The following is a 17,978-nucleotide window of genomic DNA, read 5'->3' as shown; positions in this document are numbered from 1 at the left end:
TCGCGAATAAGCGGGGGGAGACAAACGTTATTTATGCCGACGTAATATCGCGGAATTTATTCGCGAACTCTCACAAAGGATCCTTTAACGCGATATATATTTTGTTCAGGTTTCGGCGAGAGATGGAATAAATCTGTCTGGGGAGATTCTCCAATGCTTTAAAATGTTTCTGCGCGTCGCACCTCGACGGGGAACGGTTTCGTGTGGATGTAAGGGACACGCCAGTGAATATGACGTGAATATAATAGAAAACGAATAATTCTTAACTTTTGTATATTGTGAATACGAAAGGAGAGATAACAAGATAGCGGTTGCAAGAAGTTATTTGACAGGAATGAAAATATAATGCACAGTGAATATTATCAATTGTACAACATTATTTAATTTTATTTAATTTCTCATTTCAATAATTTTCTGATAAAAGAAGGAATAGGAAACTATTTGATAGGCAGAAGAAAGGAAATAGTATTAGTTGTTGCATATGAATAGATTTCACAATTATAATCATTTAGAATTTATAGAGTGAATATATCATCAATAGCTTTATTATATGAGATATTCAATTCATTATTTAATTTCTCATTTCAATAATTTTCTGATAAAAGAAGGAATAAGAAACTATTTGATAGATAGAAGAAAGGAAATAATATTAGTTGTTGCATATGATATAGATTTCACAAGTATGTATAATAATTAAGAATTTAGAATGACTAAATGTATTATGAATTGCTTTATCACATAAGATATTCAATTCATTATTTATTTTCTGATAAAAGAAAGAATAAAATAGTTGTAAGAAGCTATTTGATAGGCAGAAGAAATTGCATCATCAATTTATCATATAAGATATTCAATTCATTATTTAATTTTTAATTTCAATAATTTTCTGATAAAAGAAGGAATAGGAAACTATTTGATAGGCAGAAGAAAGGAAATAGTATTAGTTGTTGCATATGAATAGATTTCACAAGTATAATCATTTAGAATTTATAGAGTGAATATATCATCAATAGCTTTATTATATGAGATATTCAATTCATTATTTAATTTCTCATTTCAATAATTTTCTGATAAAAGAAGGAATAAGAAACTATTTGATAGATAGAAGAAAGGAAATAATATTAGTTGTTGCATATGATATAGATTTCACAAGTATGTATAATAATTTAGAATGACTAAATGTATTATGAATTGCTTTATCACATAAGATATTCAATTCATTATTTATTTTCTGATAAAAGAAAGAATAAAATAGTTGTAAGAAGCTATTTGATAGGCAGAAGAAATTGTATCATCAATTTATCATATAAGATATTCAATTCATTATTTAATTTCTCATTTCAATAATTTTCTGATAAAAGAAGGAATAAGAAACTATTTGATAGATAGAAGAAAGGAAATAATATTAGTTGTTGCATATGATATAGATTTCACAAGTATGTATAATAATTTAGAATGACTAAATGTATTATGAATTGCTTTATCACATAAGATTATTTAATTTTATTTAATTTCTGATTTCAATAATTTTCTAATAAAAGAAAGAATAAGAAGTTATTTGATAGGCAGAAAAAAAGAAATAATATTAGTTGTTGCATATGAATAGATTTCACAAGTATATATAATCATTTAGAATTTAGAATGAGTAAATGTATCATGAATTGCTTTATCATATAAGATATTCAATTCATTATTTAATTTTTAAAAGAGAGAATAAGAAACTATTTGATAGACAGAAGGAAGGAAATAATATCAGTTGTTGCATATGAAATGATAGATTTCACAAGTATGTATAATCTTTTGGAATTTAGAGTGAGTAAATGTATAGATGTTTAATTCATTATTTAATTTCTGATTTCAATAATTTTCTGATAACAATTTTCTAAACTTGAAGTACAATATTCAAATATTAATTAATATATATATATATATATATACAATTTATAGTTATATCAACTATTCAATTTCAAATTTGGAGAATCACATGCATGCATCAATCTAATATAATCATATCAATTTAATATTCCTATATGTTAACATTTGGATTGAGGATCACAATGATATAATTCAAATCTTATGATTATGCTATAATTTCAACCTTATTTTAACTGATACTTCAATATATATTAATTACAAATTAAAGCCACTATTGAAAACAATAAAAATATAAACTTCTCTTAAAATTTGACTCCATGATTCTAATCGTATTATAAAAAATATGCAATACAAACAACGAACTCTCGAAAAGTCTCGAAATTTACATTTAATTTCGATTATAATTTAACCTGCTTTTTTTTTCTTTATTTTTTTATTTGTTTACCAAGTAAGCAAAAATAGGCCTCGCGATAACGTTGCGCGATAACGTTGTAAATTTATTCAAGAAAGAAGTTCTCTGTTGTACGATTTTGTTATCGGTTATTCGATTCGATTTGAATATATATTCAAGGGGCCACTTGAAAGTTTGATTTATGCCCCGATCTCCCCCTACAATTTATTCAGATTATTCCGATTTTATGGAACGGTCAGAATCTGTTCTGGCGGAGAGCGAACATCGCCGCGGAGCATTGCGGTCATTTCAATCACCGCCCACAAACTCTGTAACGTGTACAAGAGAATCTTGATATCGCTGCTACTCGAAACTCTGTCCGCTCCTTCCCAGATTCCCCCTGACCTAAATTATTATCCTTTAATAAGGAATTTATTTCTGATTTGGGCATCGATCTTTCTGAACGCGTTTTCGCTCGCCAAACTGTTATTATTTTGGATATATAGAGATTTGCAAAGGTATATTTGAATATACATTGACGAGAATTTATAAAATAAATTTTCATTTCAAATATTTATCACAATTACACGGTTACTTTCTTCAAGCTATTCTTTACAAACGAGAAAATTGATTAATCATCCAATTTGCAATTTTCTCAAGGATATTATAATTATAATATAACCGATCGTAAGCAAATATGAAAGTTGAAAAGTTTTGTTTCTGAAATCGATTCCTGATAACGAATCAATAAATTTTACAAGAGAACACAAAACCATTGAGAAACTTCCTGAAACATTGGATAAAATTAAAAATCCGCCCCGATTAAAAATTTAAATAAAATCGAGACGTCGCGGTGGTCGAATTTGAAGGCGAAGTGGCGTGTAATTTCCAAATCAATGGGCGCCCCTTGACAAAGCCGGGGGGAGACGACTTTGCGAGGAATTTGCGACTCGAATCCAGCCCGAAAACTCCTCTGGGAACATGAATCGCAAATTCGTCTTTACCGCCTCGCATCCCTAAGTTATAGCACGCCTGATACATATATACACGTAACGAAATCGTCTCTGAGGATATCTTTTTACCCCGTGCAACGCAATACCCCTCTCCCCTTCGTGGAAAGTGAAAATCCCTCTTCGAAAATGCGTGCTGAAAATTTCAAAGGTTTGGAAGTCTGTTCGAGAATTACACGCTATTCGTGTGTTATATATTTTTGCCTCGATATTATTCCCGTCATGAAACTTTTTCCTCGATGGTGCACCAACGTCTTTTCATTTCAGTAGGGAAATATTCGAGAGATGTTAAAAATTCAAAAAGCAGGAGACAGAGAGAGAGAGAGAGAGAGAGAGAGAGAGAGGAACGTGTGTGCAAATTCTTGGAAAATTACCGATCCCATTCTCTGAAAACGATTTTCTCCATTTTATCGATGGGATAAGGGGGGATGGAGGCACACGAAAGATTGACAAATTGTAGAGAACACGCGTAGACGCTTCTTAAAGCTTTGTAGGTCAGGATGCATTGTTTGTCAGGATGGATGAAATGGTATGCGTGTAACAGGGTAACGTGTTGTAGTAGTCATTTGGGGAATGCCATAACGTCGCGTGGTCAATTTGCGTGTTCAGTGCTATGATCAGGGGCGGATGATCAAAGGGCGGAGCGACCTCCATTCTCCCGGATACCGATCATCCTATTCTCGATCGTTCGTTAAAATAGTTTAAGCCCAGCGTTGATTTATCGCCCCGTGGAAATATGGGCGAGTTATGCGAGTATAATTTAAAATAAGGAGGGGGGGGGGGAGGGATCCCGATTTTGGGATTAATTCCTTCTATAAAATGCCGTTGTTATTCGTTACTTTCAACTTTCGTTTCGTTAAAATCGAGTGAAGGAGGAAAATATGAGTTATATTTGGTTAAATTTCTAAATAATCTGAGGAATTCTCGTTAAAAAAATTCTTTTTCCTCATCGCACGCGAAGAGAGAATTTAAGGTATTTGAACTCGACCTTATTTTTTTCGCGTGGTGACTGAAAAAGAAATAAATTTAACAAGTTTAATTTTCTATTGTTATATCATATTGTAATTCTTTTCTCCTTTTCTTGGTTACTGCAATTTTGATGATACGTAATTTTGTAACGAGTATGTACAATATATCTTGCAATCTTCACTCTTGAATTATTTCAACTGAAAAAATTCCACGAATGTTCACTTCAGAGAAAAGAACTTGCGAAATGACATTTATAAACGCGAGGGATGAAATTCTTTGGATTTGCTCGAAGTTTGATTGAAATCTTCGACAGATGTATCGATCCTGGGAGTGGGAGTAATTCCGCCTTGAGACTCGATGAAGATGCCCTGTCAATAGTCGATGTCACTATCAAATTAGAGCTGGCGAACTGCATTTCACTCACTGTCATCGCGGACATTTCTACGTCTTGGCGATAATTGATGAAGAGTTAGCCAGATAAACGAACGGCGATTATCACGATTGTGATAACGAATTCATTCTCTCTTATTTGTTGTATCCTCTCTTCGATAATTTTCGAAATGCAAAAGTTTATCAATGATGATGGATATGATTCACCAAACAAATGGTTCGATTTTTACAAAAAAAGCTATTTCATTCTTTCACGCGATAATGAAGAAAATTATATATTTGATGCTCGAAAACGAGGCAAGGATATCGAATTTACGATCGAAAATAAATAAATCTGATGAAACGTTGCTTAAAATCGTGTGTAAAATGATATTTTACAGTAACATGATACATCTTGACAACAAGACAAAACAACTTGTGAAAATTTCACTGTACAGATTCATTCAATCCCGGAAATCCGTAAAACGTAGTTTAAATCTGGGCTGCGTAAATCACGTTTGTGATTCAAATCCGTGCGTGCGGAATCGTGGATATTTGAATTTCAATTTATCACGGCGGTGGAGCCTTCTCCCCTGCTCGAGTCTCAAGTTCTGGTCACCGGATACAATAGGAATGCCAACTGATTTACAGTTTTAATAGGTTCCCGAAGTTGGGAAATGCAGGCGGTGTTTGCCAGCAACGTGGCAGACTGTTGCGAATTATATTTGTGAGGGGGGGGAGTCGATTTCGTCAAAGTGGGATCTCGAATTCCGTGAAACATCGCGAATAATGCGAAATTAGTCCACGTTTTTGCTCGAAAATAAGTCTGTTGTTGAGTTTAATTGCCTCTATCGTTTCGTGTTTTCGTGTTCGTTTATTTCTCATATTTGAAGACGTGTATCTTTCAGTAAAAAAAAAATTTGTATTCCAAAGTCAAATTTGGATTACTGTTGTTATTATGAATAAAAAATTTTTGCTTCTATATCTCTTTTGAGAGGGGAAAAGAAAGTTACGCTCAATCTGGATCCCCTTTGATATCCATCCATGAATTGATAAATAATTAAATGTCATCACAATAAGTCAAGAGTGATTTCTTGGCTGGGTAATTTTATATGAGAAATATTTTCTTCATCCTTATCGATTTTGAATTTAAAATTTTTAAGGAAACCGTCTCGAGTTAGTATTGCTTTGACTGTTAAACAGAATTTACTCCGACTCCAAACTCGGGCTGTGAAACCACCGTCTCTCGTGTCTAACTAGAAGTTACACTTGTTCTACCGAGAATGTGTTCGTGTTCCATCGCCTTCTATTCGCGCCCCCCTTTTTCTTGTAAACCACGGCTTTGTTACTTGTGGTTTTGGTTAACACCTGTAGATTTGCGCGTGACAATTATTCTGTCTTCACTTTTGTCTTCGCAGAAAGGAAGAGTTTGGGATGAAACTTTCTTTCTTTCTTTTTTCAATAAAAGAAGAGAAGAGAAAAAGATTTATTTGATCCGATCCACGTGAGCTTGTTTGTTGAAACTTCAAGCAATGTTTTTATACGAAATTTGTGGTAAACAGACTTGCAAACGATAAACTTGATGACGTCGGTTAATACAACAAATTTTAACAGATCTTTATTCTAGAAATGGCGAAGGGATATATCGAAGATTGAATTTGTGCTTTTACAAATTTGTTTTGAGGGTTGACACGTTGTATGATGAGATTTTTCTTTAATTTGGTAAATGCAAGTCCTAGTGCAATAGCAGTAAACTACAATTTAACGGATCATAGTCTCTTATACTCTAGTAAATCCTAATCTAGTAAATCCTTGTCTACTAAATTCCAGTCAGATCCTAAATCTGCTAATCTTCCACCAAATGTAGATTCTAATCTAGATCTACTCTAGATTCTAGATCTAATAAAATCTAAGATAATTCAAAAGAGTCTGATTTAACGCTGTAATTAAAAATTGGACGAAAAATAAATATTAACCAAAATTGATCAATAACTTAAATCTGATCTAAGTAAACTCTATGCTATTCAGATCCGCCCCTTTGATAAATCTTCAATTAAAAGATTAAAATCCTAATCTAAACGGTATGAATTTTTCATTTCTTTGAAATGAACGTTGAAGCAATCTAAGCCACTAGTAACTTAAATCCGAACACTAGCCATCTAGTGAACTCTAGATCTTAATCTAGTAAATTTTTGTTTAAAGAGCCCTAATCTAACACGCATCGCTGGATCAAGTTTCCCCTTCGTCTTTCGTGTGCATACCATATCCTTTCCATTTATTTTTTCCCCAAGATACGTCAAAGGAGTGCGCGAATATGCGAAAATTGTAAAGTAAGCACGGAAATGTTCCCCGGCCTTGCATTTCTGGTAGATGGGCCGAATGTTAATTTTTGTTTTAGAGAACTCTCGGACAAAGAGGATGGAATTACCATGGCAATTTCCCCGGGGCAACGTAAAAGTCTTGTAACTGTGCCACCGTGTGCTTTCCCTTCCGAGTCCCTGCCTCTCGTTTTTTTTTTTTTTTTTTTTCCTTTCTTTTTTTCTTTCTTTTTTTTTTTTCCTTCTCCCCTCTTCCTTGCCAGGCTTCATACTTGAAAAAAGCTGAAGCGTCGTGTATAAGTGAGCAACAAGTTGAACAATTAATGCTCGAGAAGTAAATAAGTACGAAATAAGCGTGTCGGGTATTCCATGAGCAGAGCCGATGAAATAACGTTCACACCTCTCTTCGAAAATTAATTTTCTCTTCTCGGATCATTAAGAATCCGATCTGAAATTTTGTTTACGTCGTTTCTCTAAATCTCTATAAATCCTTTCTTGGATTCCCCATTTTTCAATCTCCATTTTCATTTCTCGAATAATCTTCGTACATCTTGAACTCGCATAAGGAGCCAGATTACCAGCAATGTCTGGGATTATTATTACACCATCGGATTACTTTTCATTTTTGTTCGCGCAAGAAATTTTTACAATGCGAATTTTTGTCGATTGCCTGTTTTTTTTTTCCCAAGATTGGCGAGAGTTTTCAATTATTCCATTCCGCTAATAATTTCTCCTCTTTGCAAACTTTCCTTTTGTTCTAAATTTACTTTCCGCCACTTAACTCGTTTCCGGTGGAACGGTTCAATTATAAATCAGGATCCCGTATTTGAGTTTCGAGATCTCTTTCGAGGAAGAGGTCCCACGATCGCTTTTAAATCGTGGCAACGATAAAGGGAAAGGATCCCGCATATTTTTCCCCCTTTCAGACATTTCCTGTGACCCGTTTTCCGCCTTCTAACCTTGAGCGAAAATTTCAAATTCCCGCTCAACGAATTTCTCCCACTTTGGCCGGCCACTATTTCACCCCGTGTCGGCCATTCCGCAAGATTAACCCCGCGAGTTTAAATCCAACGCCCAACTTGAGATCCGTGCATCGTTCTCGAGAAGTGATTTCGTGAAAATTAAACGGTGTCGCGGTTAAAAATATCGCGCTTTCGTTCCGCGTTCGAGGATGGAAAGTTCGAAAACTGCCAAGATTTTTATTATCTCGCCGATTTGTAAATGTAAAATTATCGTTGAATTTTTATGCTTGCGAAATCTATAATATCACGATACAGTACAACAAAAAGTATAAATATTAAATTTTTAAAGTGTTGTAACAAATTCAATTCAAAGTTTGGAAGCAAGTTTAACGTAACAAATTCTTTGTTGTGGCTTTGTTTAATTATTTCAGTAATATAAAGTATCATTATCTCGAAATTACAAGAATTCGTTTTTTTCTTTTTTTTTTTATTTTACTTTCTCCGAGAGATGTAATCCATGCAACAGAAAAAAGAAAGAAGATTAAGATCGATTAAAAAGATAACAAGGATTATTATCATTATTATCATCATAATACGGATGTGCAAAATAAAAATATTACGTTGGTATATAAAAAGGAAAAAAATTTATCTCAATCTCGCCCTCAACCCTTTCGAGTGATTCACCCCGAAAGAGGAGGAAACGAATCGCGGAGATCGAACGGATGAACTGCAATCAATTCGTTAAGAAGTCGCTTGCAACGGGGCACTGTTTTCGAAAGAGAGAAGAGGGCGGCGCGTCCGATGCAGGAGGTTGATTCAAGTTCACACAATCACAGCTCTTCACCCGCCGCTGTATCGCGCTCAAAGTTCCTCTTAAACTCTAAACATAAGTTTGGAAACAAGTTGGAAGTAGAGGCGGTGTGTCCCTAGCCGAATCGAGGTGGCTGCCGTGAGCAGACTTCGTTTTCCAGAATTAAACTCTCCACTCTCTCGGACGAGGATGGAACGAGATAAGATTTATTCCCGTTCGAAATTTATCGCGATAAACGAGAGAAAGCACGTCATTTCGAATTGGAATGCAAATTGTTGCACAGAATGTTATTATATTAATATAATGAGATTAATTCAGTGTGGATCGCTCGTGATTTTGAAGACTGTTTCTGAATGAACGACGAAAATTTTTCTCTCAACTCCGAGAAGCAACATTTGTGAATATTGAGAAAAGAAATCACGGTTACGTCAGATAAATGTTCAGAAATTCGAGGATGATAACGCGAGGTGAATAACAACAGCTCGAAATTATTCGCAGAGATTATCCTTGGCCGCGGTTGAATTAACGGATGGAAAACTCGTCGTGGACGACGCCAGCTGTGCATACCCAATTTTGATTTTCCTTTCTTTCTTTTTTTTTTTTTTTTTGTATCAACGCGAGATCGTTGACAATGGCTCGCTTTACGTAAATTCACGATCGAAATTTTGATCGAAAGTTAGTTGGCCCGCAGCTGTTGCAATAATTTGGAAAGTTGCTTCTGCTTGGTCAAACGTGCAATCAGTATCACTGGCGAAACTGGTATTCTGTTAACGATCGGGCAAATGAATTACGGGCGATGCTTGCGCGGAATACGAAAATTCAAGGCGTTGAAAAAGATAATTGCATCGTGATAATTTGTTAGAAATTACCCCCGAAAACACACGCTCTTTGCAAAAAGGCGATTCCAGCATTTTCATTAGCACACAAAATTAAATTTCGTTTCTATCGTTGCGATAATGATAGAAAATAATAGAAAGCTCGAATGTCGAATTTATGCAGAAATTTTTAAATTTTATCGAAGAAAATATTAATTATTTATTCTGGTTAATTACGTTGTCCAGTCTTTATAGCCGTTCGAAATAGCGCGAGTTAATTTATATTTCAAGTATGCCGTGGCCAAACTCACAGAGATTCCGCTCTCTATCGTAAGCATTCACGGTATCTTTGTAATCTCATCGCCGGAACGAAGACGTGCCTCCTATTTCGCTTGATGTAAAGATGAAATTTTGCTCACGTTCCTTTGATCGTTCTCGCGCTTTTCCAGGTATTAACGTCGTCTGTATTACTTATGGAACAATAATTCCTTTGTTTCAATCCGTGCGGGATCGTCTGCGATTGCGCCTTAATTGCTATGAAAATTTCACCCATGTTTCCGCCCATCATCCGTATCCGGCTGATTGTTAATACGCGCGTTCTGTGCACAATTTTTGTCTTAACCTTTTTGGAAATTGGAATTTTTCCTGTCAATGTCGAGGTGAACATTTAGGTGATTCTTCTTTCCAGATTTTTCTCTCCTTTTCTCCCTTATCGTTTAAAGGTGGAGCGTATCTTTATTTTATTTTATTATACGTAGAAGAGCACGTTTCCGTTATTAAACGATTTCTAAGAACTTAATTTCGAAGGTATTATCTATATTTTATGTATCTGCGATTAGATACAATATTTTACAAATATCGAACTTTATACCAAACACGGATTTGAATTGAACAACAAAGAAAGCGATGATAAAATTTGAAAAAGATTGAATCTATCGTACGATTACACGAGAAATTCAAGAAGATTGCACGTGCCAATAATTAATATATGAATAAGAAAAAGAAACACCGCTCGATTTTCGATAACAGAATACTTGGAAATCCTGTTAGCATTTCCAAACTTTCACTTATCCATAAGAGATTGTGCGTTAAAATAATCGATATCTGAGTGATAGATCATTTTAACGGTCACTCTTCTAAGTTGAAAAAATACTTAACGTTATTTAAAAAAAAATTCCACTTTCTATTCGCAATAAATGTTATATGAGTTCATAAACAATATGTTTATGAAATAAAAAATTGTAACGTTATTTTTCACAAAGTATGATATCTTATAATATTTTATTATCGATCCAGTTGTGTTGTGGAAGTCTTTTGTTTGATGAAACTAGATGATATTAGATTCGCACAAATGCGGATGATAATGATGGCCCAATCCTTATTTAGAAACAGAAGCTTTCTAAAAAGCTTGGAAAAGAAGAGAGAAAAGTGGATGAATACGGTTCACCTCCCCCCTGATGGATTTCATCGATCGCGTGGAGGGCAATAAGATTAATCACGGGTATTCGGTATTCACAGGGTTGGCCGGCTATACGAGGGAAGACAAAATTTTCGACCGATTAATTATTCGAAAGTTTTGCCGGCCAATACTTGGGATTGCGGTCCAAATATTCGCGTTCGATCGTCGCTTGGTATTCCATGAAATTCAGTTTTTCTCCTCCCCTTTGGAGAATTTTCCTTTTAATTAGACCCATCCGCTGAACTGTCCGCTGAACTGTTCTTGCAATTTCGTGGAACTGGAAGGAGCGTGTGAATTTTTTATAATTGGAACGTTTGTATCTTTAATTTTTAAATCGATGCGAACGGATTTGTGTTTGTGACGTGACGGCGGCATTCGTTGAAAGAAACTAAAGACAAGGAACTTGTTTTTTTACACAACTTTTGGAGGAAAATGTCGCGTAAGACGTGGATAACGAAATCAATGATAATCGTTGTATAACTTTTTTTTTTTTTTTTTCATAAAACTATAAAACTCTTGATTAATCCACGTAAACGCTTATTATTTAATATAATTTCTTGTGGTATTTTAAGAAAAAAGTGTACTTTCGAATTGATGAAACAAAAGCGTGAGCTTTGTGATAAAAAGTTTGTTAACAGTGTAATTCTATTTTAGGAATATTTTTCTGCGAATGTGTTCAAAATTATAAGAGTTGAGGATTGTACTGGTTAAATTCAGAATAAACATGGTATGCAGTAAAATTAAATTAATAACGAAATAGCTTTAATGTTGTTCTCGAAAACTCAAAAATAATAAGGAAAAATAACAAAATAATGATAAATGAAATGGAACAAAATAATAAAATTTAATCCGTGGAATGTATAATTTTTCCAAATGAGTTTATATTATTTCTTCGTTTCTTTATTTTACACTTTGCTATTTTATTTTGCTATTCTCTCAGAATATCCTCAAGTTTTAATGTTTTTAAAATTTTTATTTCTTCGTGACGATGAGCATTATTTAAAGTTTCGAGAATTCGAGAATGATAAATAGTTATTCCATTGAGAATTAATTACGAAGAATTTAAAATATAAGAAATAATTGCAACTTAATCTTCATTCTATTGAATTAATAATTTTGTATAAAGAAAAAAAAATTACGTGAGCATACGGAATGTGTTGCCTGGAATCCTGACGAATTAAGTGAAATCCGACCATCATTAGTCGGACAAAAACTCTTCGAACGAATCAATAAATAAATCATTCGAATAAAATTTATCTCTCGGATCAATCATTTCTTTTTTTTTAATCTCAGAGAAAAATTTCACATTCACGTACGTAGAATTAATTTTATTATTGCAAACAATTTTATCGATCGTATTTAAACACACAAGATCAATTTCTTGTTTTATTTTCTTTCCTTTTTCTCTTTTTAACACTACCTTCTTACACACACACACACACGCATTTCATTCTATATTATATGTAACCATTAATAAAAATTATTAATACGATCGAAATTGTATTCAAATCAAACGATAAAAGTATCCTTTCCAGAAGAAAATAGCCGGGGGATGGTTAATCCATTTTTTCTTTCCTATTTTCCCCCTCCTCTCCCCCTCTTTTTCCTCCGGATATTAGTTATTCTTTAAACTTTAATTAAAATGTTTATATAGGACGAGTTACGAAGGCACGTTTTTAGGGAAATACAGAAGTTGCAACAACAATGTAAAGAAACTTTAATCTGTGGCGTACACGTCAGATAAGGGGAAGAAGAAGAAGAAGGAAAAAAGGAAGAAAAATGAAAAAAAAAGAAAAGCATTTTATTACCTTGTTTTAGAGGACGGTTCTGACGGAAAATCGAAACGCTCGTTACGAACAAATAGAGCATTCTGCCATCACGCGGAAAAAAGTTTTCCATTAGGATGGGGATGATAATTAGCAAAGGTGGCGTCCCACTTTTTCTTTTTTTTTTTTTTTTTTTTTTTTTCAGTCGAAATATCGAATGCGAATTATTAAAATCGATGACACGATTCAAGTAAACGGAGAAATGGTTTAACTAATTCAATTTAATCCCGTTGGATGGCCAGAATCGAGTGAACTTTCTAATTTTCTGAACGAATTTTTATAACAACGCCACGTGTTATCCCGGTTCTTCTTTCGATTTCGGTCAATGGATAGTTAATTTCTCTAATAGAATTTTTCAACGCTCTTCCCGCCTAAAGATATTTTCATTCTAATATCCGATTAAAGAACTGACGGATAAGGAATTTTGATTTTTCAGATTTTAACAGATAAGCTTAAAATATCAGTTTATCGCAGTTGAAACGCAGATAATTTAATAAACGAAATATTAATCGATCGAAGGGATAAAATATTCGAACGTGCGTTGGAAATGTTCGAAAGTTTCCTTAAAAATTTTGGACGTAGTAGCGGAGAAAAAAAGAAAAAATTGAAAAAGAAGAAAGGATAACGACAGTAATCCCGGATAAAATTTAATCCATAATACACCGAATTTCGATCGGTGTTGATTCAACGATATTTGTTACGCCAGTTTTTAAGTGTCAAATTCGTCAATTTCGTTTTGCTCGTTCGGGAAAAGACAATCATGAGAATAATAAAATCGTGCGCGCATATCTCTGATATCTCCACCGATATCGTCCACCATCGTTTCGTTGTTTTAAAGTCTGTCAATCAATGTCGGCGAATTTTTCTCTCGATCATAGATATACGGAAAAAAAAAAAAAAAAGAAAATCTTGTGACGGATATTAGAAAGAAGAAAAAGAAGATGAAATAAAATAGAAAATATATCGCTAAATTTTTCGAACAATATGTAAAATATTTATTTGGCAAAGTCAATGTACGATTCTTTTATTTTTCTTTCTATCCTTGGACTGCGATATTACTTTTTTTCGAAAGTGTAGCGATTTTCTTCCAATCAAATCTTATATTATATTGTGATAAATAATTTAGACTTGCAATTTTAATCTTCTAACGTTAATTGTTGAATAATCTCGGAAAAGGGCCCAGGCTATTTACCTGTCTGAAAATCATCAAGCGCAACAACAAATTTATCCTATTAACAAACACGTATACACGAATATCGTATGTGCATCTTTACGTATCATTTGCATATATGTATATTAATAAAAATTATTATAAATATTTGCACGCGCGAAAAGAATTTAACTCCGCGTCAAACACCACTTTCGCAAACATTTCTCCTGTTTTCCCGAATAAAAAAAGAAGCAGAACGTAAAACCCGTGTTTATCCGCACCACAACAACAACAACAACAATTTACAAACACTTCTTCAACAAAACGCAAAGGAAATAATAACAATTCGAAATCCACGTGCTCGACTCGATTCCCTCCTCCAAGAATTAAATCAGCAGAGATGGAACGTTCCGTGGTGGAATTAACTTTAAAGACGTTGGAAAATCAATTCCGCCGCTAAAACCAGGCGAAGAAATTTCCTCGTGGCGAAATTCCAATCACGTGTCCGAGTGCTCGCCAAACGGGAAGATCTCGAAGTCATTTCTTCGGGATCTTTCGAAGGCCCACCAAGTTTCGAATGGACGGGAGAGAAAACCGCGTTAAATCCTCGAAGGAGAGGAGGAGGACGAGTCTCGTTGCCTTGGATCAGATGTGTCTTTCTCCTCGACGAAAGGAAAAATTAATCGCATACTTCGTCAAACGTTTCGGGGAGCAAGTTTTCATCAACTGGACCAGCCCTTTTCTTAATTAAAAATTCGCTATCAAAACCGGCGGTACGTGCCTTGAGCCGGTTCTTCACACTCCCCCTTTCGAGCGCGATGCCTCGTCAAGTGTTGGTGGGATTATAGATGCGCGGAGAATCGAGAAGTGAGACATTGGGGTTATTTTCTTATGATGATCTGAATTTTACATTGTACTTTTTGATGAGTTAAGAAAGATACTCTTATTCACGAGATTTTAATATAAAAATTTACTACTATTTTTCATCTTCTTTGCATTTCTTAACGAATAGAAATAATTTCATTTCACAATACAGCAAAATAATATTTCTATTGTCAGAATGTAGCTCGATCTAATTTCACGTAAAAAAACCATTCTACGAGATCACACGTAAAGAGGTTAGGAAGAATCGAGCAGGAATAAATATTGAAATCGAATTGGTTACACTCGTTACTGCTTGGAAAGTGTGTGTCACCGTGGCTTGCAACTTTTCGTTTTAATCGACTTAGCCGGGCAATTTCGTTTCAACAGGTCTTGTGCGTTAATCAAAACTTTCTTAGAATTAGCCAGCGTAATTGGTAGATATGCGGCGACTGTGATAAGCTTCGCTCGGTGTTTCCGCCGCCCTTGTTCTGCTTTACCCCAACCGGCCATATTTCAACCCCTCCACCCCCTCGTACACGTTATTTACCCCGAACAAGGACGGTGCCGCGTTGTACGGTAAATATAATTAGCGCCACTACCTATGGGTGCACGTTTCAGGTGATACGAGCGAAACGAAGTTGCTTCTCGATCTGCTCCTTATTACGCTTGCAGTTCGAAAAATCCAGAGAGAGAGAGAGAGAGAGAAGGAAAATATTAAATAAGGAGGATGATGGAGGAGCAGGAGAGGGGATTTTTTATTCTTATTTTAACACGTTCGTCGGCCAGCGTGATTTCCTGAGTAGTAGTTTTAATATTTTATATATTTTAAAATATTAAAATTTAGTCGGGATATATTTGTATATATTAGTTCTTATTAGTCTCTTAGTTTTCATTAACTAATTCTGAATTAGTTGTTTTCAGTGCCTCTATTTCTAATTCTTCGCTCCCTACTTCGTTCGTTTCCAAAGTCGATTTTAAATATTTTGAATATAAGCAACTCTAATTGGCAACTCAGTTCTATGTTATCGATGGAAATTTGTAAAAAAAAAAGAATTGTCCCTCTTTTCTATTTTTCTTAAATTTTGAATTATGCGATTCCAAAGTATATTTTATATTTACATTTCAGTGCTTATTAAATTTCTTTTAAAATTCTGTTTCAACTTACATTCCATTCACTTACATTACACATTAGTAAATGTGTGTATAATATAATTACATTTTATATGTATACATAAATCTATATATGTGTGTTAATGAGTTTCTTGTTGTTTGAAAAATCGGAGAGAAATAAGTACGATTTTTTAAATATGATTTTTTAAATATGATTCGTTTCTTTCAGATGGTTCAGTTCCATCGAGGAGCTTCTTCACGTCGATTCATAGATGAAGTAACTACAATCGACAGTTTGAGTGAGTAGTATCAATTTATAACTTGTATCCTAGCGAAGTTTATTCGTCGAGAACCAATACACTCTGCTCCGTTCAATCGGTCATATTCCTCATTTTAAACCTCTTTTATCTCTGATCCATCCCCGCAGGCATAAAATATGTACGCAGATTTGACATTTTATTCGCGTCTGTTACGATAAGTTGTTGCGTACCTTCCATTTTCGAACGGTAAATAAAAAATATATAGTGAGAATTATCAAGATCAACGTTTAAAGAAATTAATTCAGTGTATCAGTTATTTTATTAATCCTGATTTAAACGTTTAATATTCCTCGAGATATAGTGAAATTTATTTATATACGAGCGAAATTCGTTTCCTTTTTTCAATACGAATGGAATAATCGTATTTATAATTCAATCATTCGAGTAAAAAATTAATTTACGAAATTGTTTCTGAATTACACATCTCGAAGAAAATATTGAAAAAGTTGAGTTAAGCTCGCAGTGAAAAGGTTGAATAAATGGTGAGATGATTTTTAAAAAGGCACTGAATTAATATTTAAATCTAATCAATCGTGAATAATCGATGAAGAAAATTCACGAAAATTGGTAAGAAAAGGATCATCAATATCTTTCCTTTCTGTTTTCCGCCTCTCATTTTAGAGTAGCACTTTATTTTCCGCTGGAAAAGAGGTATACGCCGATTGGTTCTCAGTCTAATACTATCTTCCGCCCCTTTTTCTTCTTTTCTTTCTTCCTTTCCGTGTAAAGGGAATAAGGTTTCGGTTCCAATCTGATATTTTGTTGCGACGTGGATGGATTTACACGAGGATTCTGTCTTTTTCGGATAGAAAAAAAAAAAAAAAAAAGAAAGAAAAAAGATTAAATATAACTATAAAAATATATAATTCGTGATGTTGACATGCAATTTTGTTCAATCGTCTTTTGAATAATTTTTTACCTAATTAATTCTAATCCACCGATTTTTCTTGGTGGATATTTGTTCAACAAAGAAAGAAAATTTTTTTCAGCGATTCTTTCAGCTTTTATGACGAATGGAACGAAGGTAAGGACGCTTTTTAATACATAATTTTTCACGATCGAAATGCATTTAAGCCATTCTATTATTTCATAATCTGATCATTATTCGATACTTTTCGATATTTTTTATTTTTACGAAAAGAAATCTGATTAAAAATTCGAGATATTTTGCGCCCTTCCAGCAAGTGAAAAATTATTCTTCCACTCCAATCTTCCACACACTTGATAATCATTACCTCGATCGAATCAACTTCGTTAATTGCAAATTTGCATAACGTGTTTACATCTCCTATATTTCGACGAGTAAATGCTATTATTTCCCCTATATCGGGCGAGTCTCGTTCACGTTCGACTTACGTAGAACGAAAGATATAAATGCGCGAAATTTAACGCATTTCTGCACACAGGTGCATTGAGAGTCGATGTAGTATCAGGTGGCGAGCTCGAAAGTAAACTGATTTTATATCGAATTACGAGTAACAACGTTCCGCCACGCCGCAGTTGTACGTGAAAAATTACCCGGATTATACTCAGAAACATCGAAACACGTAGCATCCATCCCCCGGCGGGAATTCGACGGGGCTTATTGAATCTTTCAATGCATTCGCCCGTTACCCGTATCTGTCTCTAACAGCCTCTTTTCCAGCTTTTATATTGATTATCCGTTTCAATGAAATCCGGTACGTGGAAGAATTTAATAAACCACCGTTATCATCGGTCGATAACTACG

General features: G+C 34.2%; 1 protein-coding gene and 1 long non-coding RNA gene across 3 annotated transcripts in view; one reads left to right on the top strand and one right to left on the bottom strand.

Annotated features, from left to right (window-relative positions):
• Positions 1-17,978, bottom strand: part of nAChRa7 (nicotinic acetylcholine receptor alpha7 subunit) — a 197,253-nt gene that overhangs the window by 59,215 nt on the left and 120,060 nt on the right. The gene's annotated exons all lie outside the window — the stretch shown is intronic.
• The window catches only part of LOC147656537 (uncharacterized), a 141,561-nt gene that overhangs the window by 9,731 nt on the left and 113,852 nt on the right, over positions 1-17,978 (top strand). Inside the window, exon 2 of the long non-coding RNA XR_015294285.1 lies at positions 16,159-16,228. This is a non-coding gene — a long non-coding RNA (uncharacterized LOC147656537). The remainder of the gene's footprint in view (positions 1-16,158; positions 16,229-17,978) is intronic.

This window comes from Apis florea, unplaced genomic scaffold (genome assembly GCF_048593485.1).
Source record: "Apis florea isolate Af1SG1 unplaced genomic scaffold, ASM4859348v1 contig_3696_pilon, whole genome shotgun sequence".
NCBI lineage: Eukaryota > Metazoa > Arthropoda > Insecta > Hymenoptera > Apidae > Apis > Apis florea.
This window is presented reverse-complemented; position numbering and strand designations above follow the sequence as displayed.